Raw genomic sequence first — 7,441 nt, 5'->3', positions numbered from 1 at the left:
TACAGTGTTACTTTATCAAAATGAAAAGGAGGTCAGTGGAGTTAATAATCTGGCTCGTGGATGTTGAGCTAATTTGCTGAACTCTCTATCAGATTTGTAATGTGCAGTATCCTCTGTGAAATCAATACACAGCTGCTTCAAAACGTGCATCTGTGTGTGTAGAAGTATTTGGCCTCAGTAAGTGAGTATCCATGAATTCATCACAGGCAGTTTTACGGAGATTCTGCAGTTGCCTGGTTGAGAAGCAGCTGGGATTGGGAATATAACCTGTGTGTGAGAGTTCATCAAGCATAGCATTGTACAGTTGAGATGAGTAAAAATACCAATTTCATCTCACAAACAAGTGTGTATCTGTGTCTGTGTTTGTTTGTTCTATGATTCTATGTCAGTGGTGTCTGGATTGTTATCTTATCATCCTATACCTGACAGAAACATAACTGGCGTTATCACAAGCAAGAAATACATTTCCATTATCGTATCAAGCGAAAAATAACAGCTGCAGTTGATGAAAGCTCTGGTGATATATCTAATTTTTTATCACTCATTTTTTTATTGAACTTCGTAACTTCATAACTTTATTACAGAAGAACATCATAATAAGTCATCATTGAGCTAATGTAAAGCAGGGTCCATTGGAAAGTGCGTGTTTGTCAGTTGGGAGACAGTGCTGACCACTTTTGTCCAAAATGTACTCCTGAAAACCTCCAAACAGAATCCAAAAATTATCCCAATGTTCCATGGTTGCAGATGGTTCAATATTGGTTGAGTGTTAGTCTCATCTTATGTCTCATCACAGGAGTCAGGTAAGCCCTACCACAAAATTTCATATTGGTGGTTTGGGTTCTTGGAGGCACCAGATATATTAAGCCAAATTGTATCCAGTCCAATTCTCTCCTTAGTAGAGACGATTCTCTGTCTGGCGCTTTCATTTCTGCAGTTCAAGATGCTTTATGTGATGAAAGCTGGTCATAAAGATAGGTATATTCCTTTAGGGGAACCCTAAATCAGTTCATTATTAGACGTTTTTCACGGCTGACCTCCAAGGAAATTATGGGCCTAATAAACTGACCTCAATCTGAAGTGAAAGAAAAACAATATTGTATTGTGAAATAAATTCTTGGAACGCAAATATTGTATTTCATTTATATCTTCCAGGACTCTATCTGATGATATTCTATATTTTCCTTCTTGTCAATAAATGCTATTAAATGACCAAAAGTATTTCCTGTTTATCCAAAGCCTGATCACTTATTTCTCTGTGCACATAGAGCTCCATCATTGTCCAAAAACTACTAATAACATAATAAGTGAGCCAAACCGTTGCACTCTGTTATTATGATGAACATGGGCACTGTGGTTTCTTTTTAGACTCCACCAAATGCATATTTAGTCATAACAAAAAACAAAAAAACAACAACACGTGTCCATCCAGTTTTTTTAAAGTAATTACTCAGCGTCCTTTCAAAATCAAAGTATACTGTATATTTATAACTGGATTTTAAGGATTTTTTCTTCAGTAGGAACCAAAGGGCTTGAGGCTTAGTGCCACAGACAGGGTGGGAAGATGAAAAGAATTGAGAGACAAACTGACATATATAGTTGGTTTTGATCCTTTCATAGGAGTTGTTGACAAATCCCATTGCCAGGCTTTTCCTTTACACAAAGCTCATGATATGTTTTAATGTTTTGGGAGGATTTTTAAGATTATTTTTGTTTTTATCTGACAGCTGTAAGTGCAGACAGACAGGAAACAAGGGTAGAGAAAGAGGTTTGACATTCAACAAAGTCAGTTAGAACTGAACTGCAGACTTGCAGTATTTTCTTCTATCTTTTTCTTTTTTGTCATTACTTAAGATAATATTCATAAATGAAACTGCTACACCGTCAAAATAAATTGATAAACTGAGTTGTGATTGCAGCTGGATTCAGTATCATTAAATTGAAAACAATGGAATGATAGGATTTATTGACAAAACCCACCAGAGGATAGAGCATTTTCTAAAACAGTGTGCCATTAACTGTTTTTTTTCTTTATTAAGGCACATAAAAACTCTAGAAACCAACTTCAGACTTTATTTTAGGCATTTTAATCAAATCCCTACTGTTAAACTGAGGGAACACCTGGCTCTATAGACTAATCATGAAGATAGAAACATACACACATCCAGGCAAAAAAAAACAAAACAACCCATAATCCCTAATTTGTAAATGCCTCCTGTCCCATTTTAAAAATCATAGTATACCACCTGGTACCAAACAACACCTATCTCCATATATAATACTTATATGGCTGCAGTTGTGTATTGACCTTTTCACATTCAGCACTGTCAAGGTCGAACTGCTTTTGATATGATTGCTGCTGCCATGCCTCAGGCTTTGTACAGTAACCTTAGCAAATCTACAGCATGTCTTTTAAAATAACTGGGTCTGTTGGTCAGTGCAGCAGTATGTCTCTGAATTGTGTGTATTGGATTGTTACACAAACCTGCAGTAATGCATGCAGGAGCTCCTCAGTCTGACAGTAAATACTAATAGTGATAGGTTAACTGAATGAACGGGTACAGGACAATTTCCTATAAATGTTCACTCTGTCATACTTATCTTCCTTTAAGTGCTTCATAGTTGATTCTAGAAGGATTTAGCCCTTATGCCGGTATCCATAGCAACAGATTAAGGTTATCCTTCGAGAGAGATAAGAGGAGAGCTGGAAGCTCAAAAGTTCTAGTTTGTGTGTGTCTCAGGTAGGTAAGTAATCCATGGATTGGCCTTTTCAAAATCTATTTTGTCACCAACACACTTCAACTGTGTTTCCATGGCTACCTTTTCCAGGATGTGGAGAAAGGAGGGAAAGAGGATGAATGTATACATGGAGGTGAAAAGGGGAAAGGAAGAAGACAGAGGAGGGTAGAGGAAAGCAAGAAAAGGGGAAAGGGTACAGAGGAGAGAAAATATCAAGAGGAGTAGAATAAGAATACAAAAGGAAGGAAAAAGTACAAATTAAGAAGAAGCATTGATTTACAGTACAATAAATGTAGATTTAAGGCATTCGCAAGACTGCCTGCACCCACTTGAGGCAATTCAAACATACAACACAGTGCATACAACAGAAGTGTGACATAAAGTGTGTGTGCCCTTACACACACACACACATATCCAGTAGGGAACACGTCACTAAGAGAGTGGTGAGGCATGTTGCTAAGCACGGGAAGATCCTCAGAGATAAAGGAGATCGAAGTGTGGGCAAAAAGAGGGACTGAAGAGATGAAGGAAAGAAAGACAGTTGGAAAGTGAGACAGTGAGCAGACGGCTGGCAAAGCTGTTTTACTTCACAGGGCTTCATCAGATGGATTGATTTTCTCTAACTCAACATATGAAGAGAGTTTAGCTAAACCAGCTTAAACAATATCCATATAACTCCACTAGATCAGCTCTGTATTGTAGTCTGAATTGGACTGGGTAAGACTGCGTAAATGCCATTCGCAAAAACTCACATTCAAGGTTTCAGAAAGCTATTTCAACATTTGCTGGATGTAAATTTTATACCAACTTATTAACACAAATAAAGAGCACAACCATTCTACAAATGACCAAAAAAAACATAAAAATTATTCATGGAATGTAGTTTGGCATTTTGGTAAATAAGCATGTTCACTGTTTTGTTGAGAGTTATCAATGCCACTTATGTCTGTGGATTAAGGAGCTAGTGGTGAAAACTAGCCTTGCTTAGCACAAAGACTGGAAGCAGAGGGAGACAGCTAGCTTGACTAAAGGTTTAAAAAATGCACTCACCAGCACCTCTAAAGCTCTCTTATTTCGTATCTTGATTGTTTAATCTTGTTTGTTTAATCTGTACACAAACCAAAATGTAAAAATGAAAAGTTGTGGTTTTACAAGCCTACTTCTCGCACACACTTCCTGAAACCACAAATCACAAATCGCAGTTTTAATAAATGAGATACAACATCTCATTTAGTGAGCTTTAGAGGTACTGTGGTTGTCTTATTTTTTTAGCTTTGGAGTGAGCCAGGCTAGCTGTTTTCCTGTTTCAACTTTATGCTAAGCTAAGCTAATCATCTGCCTGGTCCAGCTCCATTATTTCACGTACAGAGAAAGAGAGTTGTTTCTGTCTTGTCATATAACCATCAGCAAAGAAGCAAATATGCCTATTTTCTATTCCTTGAAACTATAAATAGGCCGACAAGGTGAACAAAGAGGCTACAGTGACATTAACTGTATATGGAACAAACAGTAATGACCAGTTATAATTAAATAAGCGGATGTCATGAATACAAAGACATATTAACAATATGGTTCTTTATTATTCCTCTCTGATGCACACAAAGCAAATTAAATGTGACCACCTGGAAGTGAAAATAGTGTCATTTGTATATGCATTATAATTATTGCTTTACTCTCCAACTGTGCATGCATTATGCATAGCAGAACTGAAAAAGGAATGTGTCCTCTTATTAATGTGTGCTCTGAGTAAAGCTGAATCACAGAGGTGCTGGTAACAGCAGAAAAAGTCCACTCAAAGAAAGGAGCAGTGTTCCACATGCACAGTATCAGACCGCAATTTCTTCAGTTATAATAGCTATATTTGTCAGACTTCAAAGGCGTTGGAGTAGAACACGAGTGAGCCAAGCAGAGCTAGATATTCATGATTCAATGTCTTTGATAAATGAATGAAACATGAATAAATTACAGTGTGATGTATGTGTGCAGCACAGCAGTCACTTTCCTAATTACTATACATTACATGACTTTATATGGCTGTGACGGCAGCAGTTGTACTGTAGCTGTGTTGGGAAACTTTGACTCAAGATGTAGTAACAGGCAAACATTGCACAGGGAAAAAGAAATCCAAGATTCCAATTTTCAGTAGTAACTACTAACCATGTTTGGCCTCTGTTTCAGTACATTCTTGCAGAAGAAGTTGTAGAGAAGTGTGGATTATACTTAATGGTTAAATTTAAAGCATTGACAATATGAGAGACTGGAGGTTTTCCAGATGAACAGTATGTCCAGAGCCACTGTGGAGGCAGCAGGGGGTGATAATGGTAATGTGTGAACTGACTCACAGTAATAGAAAGTTTTTTTTTAACCAGAGCCTTCACTGAGACTCAGTGAAGAAAAGTGATTGGAAAAAGTGACAAACTCTGGTCTATCTTTAGACACCTCTCCACTATACCAGCAGCCAAAGCCATAGCTGATGACAGATTTGAAGAATATTCATTGAAATGTAAGGAAGAAAGGCCTCTGGCTGTCTCAGCGTAAGAATTTCATCAACCACTGTAAGATGGAATGTGCACCACACTTTCAGGTGTGTGATTGTTATGTTTCATTTTCTTCTATCAGGATGTATAAAGACCATAGGGCTTGACAAGTACAAGTTTTTGAAAGCAATTTGGAGTATAACACTGAATAGCTGATAGTTTGAGGCAATTGTGAGTCATACATCAGAATCAAGTATCGTTTTTCCCTGCGCCTTTGTTTCATGCCAGGATGTTGCATCAAAACCTCTGATGCAACATGTGACTTCAGGACATAAATAGAAGGCTTTTTGCACCCAACAGCTACAGTAATTAGCCAGACAGAGATAAGCTTGACAATTGAACTTGAAAGCAGTTCACTAGCAGTAAGCAATATTTTCTTTGGATGTCCCCTTTAACATCAGTTTTAACCTATCATGCAAATTCAAATGAGTTTTAGCATGGTGTTTAAAGCAGTGCGTTCAGTTAAAGCATGTTTTTGTCACACAGAATGAATATAGGAACAACAAGCATCTCAAATACTACTAATCTACAACTAATAATCCTCTGTGTTTTGCTTATTGTTATTTCAGTTAGATGTTTGAGCTTCACTGTGCAGATTGATGTATGTGCAGAGTTTGTCACCAAAAGGCTGTTTTCACATTCACCTACCGAAGAAGGAAAGTCTGTGTTTTCCGAAAGGGGTGTACCAACGAGTATGATTTGTGACATCAGTAGATGTTATTTTCAGAATTTCAACAAGGGAATTGAACTTGTTTTGTGGAAAAAACACATGAGACACAAATTATTCAAAGCAAAGTATTTTCATAGGTCTGGGGGAGTACCTGTGAATCAACACTAATCTTTTTTTCTCCATCATTTGCATGTAATTTGTGTTGGAAAACAAATAGAAAGAGCAGCTAATTACAATCTTTCTGCCACAACTGAAATACTAAGAAAGACTAAAAGCTAAAAGAAAAATCTAAGGTTGGGTTTTCATTACAAAGCACCAAACTGGACATACACAAATAATTTTAAAACATACCTTGTATTCTTATATCATAAAGGAGATACATGTGATACTTTTAATCTCAAAGGTTTTGCCTGGAAAAAGGAAATAGGTAAATACAGACCCAGACCTCCTCTAATACATAGATTTACCACCTTTTAGACCCACAGCAAGCAAAGGAGCTCAATCCATCACCTTTTTGCTACCAGCATGATTGATATGCGAAGAAATGCATTTCTAAACAAAAAGCCTCTGTGGTGTGTTTCTGTCTGGGTCCACTCTCTACCTCTCTCATTAATTTTACCCCAGCCTTATGACAACATGGCCAAATAATGCTGCTATTAGACTTTTGACTTTATCTGTAATACCATGAGTATCACTAATGTACCTCAATGTCACAGTATGTGTTATATTTTATACATGCTGTAATAAAGTTTTTATGGAGGAGGCTACAGTTTGTGTTTGCATTCTTCCTCTGACTTGTCAGTGGAGAGAAAATGATTGCTTCCATACTGTACATTTTGTTATGTCATTTGAACACATATTAATTTGTTTATTACTACTGTATAGTTCACTCTGACATTTTGGTTTATCACTTTGTGCACTGAAATTCTCCTCCAAATTGCCATAGCAACCCCACAAATTAATCTGGTTAAATGGGATGAACCTAAAGTGGCTCAAGTAAATCCTTGTTCATTGCAGCCATATTTGTAATTTAAGCTACAAATTCTAAAATATAGCCACAAGTGGCTATTCCAGGGTTTCAAGCCAACATAAACTGTTGGCTGAAAGACTGAAAGATTCTACAGCTTAATTAAAAATACTTACTGAGTTTGGTGATGCTTGGACAAACTGTCATTGATTTATGGCCAAATTTGCACCAGGCCGATGCCTGTGTTTGTAACTGGTGGCGCCCCCTATTGAGCAATTTCAAAATAGTTTTACACTGATTTATAGTCTAATTTGTGTAATGCCACGCGCATTTTTTGCATTTGTAGTGTCCCTAGTGGTTGATTTGAATTAAACGTTCAGGGTATGTTTATGTGGACATATCCTCCAAGTTTTGTGATGATTGGCCCGACAGTTGTTGACTTTGGTCTATTTATGTGCTGAACCATGCCCTTTTGAAGTTCATTGGTCAATGTCTTATAAAAAAAAATAATAATATATCAACAAGCTT

This window comes from Thunnus thynnus, chromosome 15 (assembly GCF_963924715.1).
Source record: "Thunnus thynnus chromosome 15, fThuThy2.1, whole genome shotgun sequence".
In the NCBI taxonomy this organism is placed as follows: domain Eukaryota; kingdom Metazoa; phylum Chordata; class Actinopteri; order Scombriformes; family Scombridae; genus Thunnus; species Thunnus thynnus.
The sequence above is the reverse complement of the archived record's forward strand: the minus strand, read 5'-3'. Positions refer to the sequence as shown.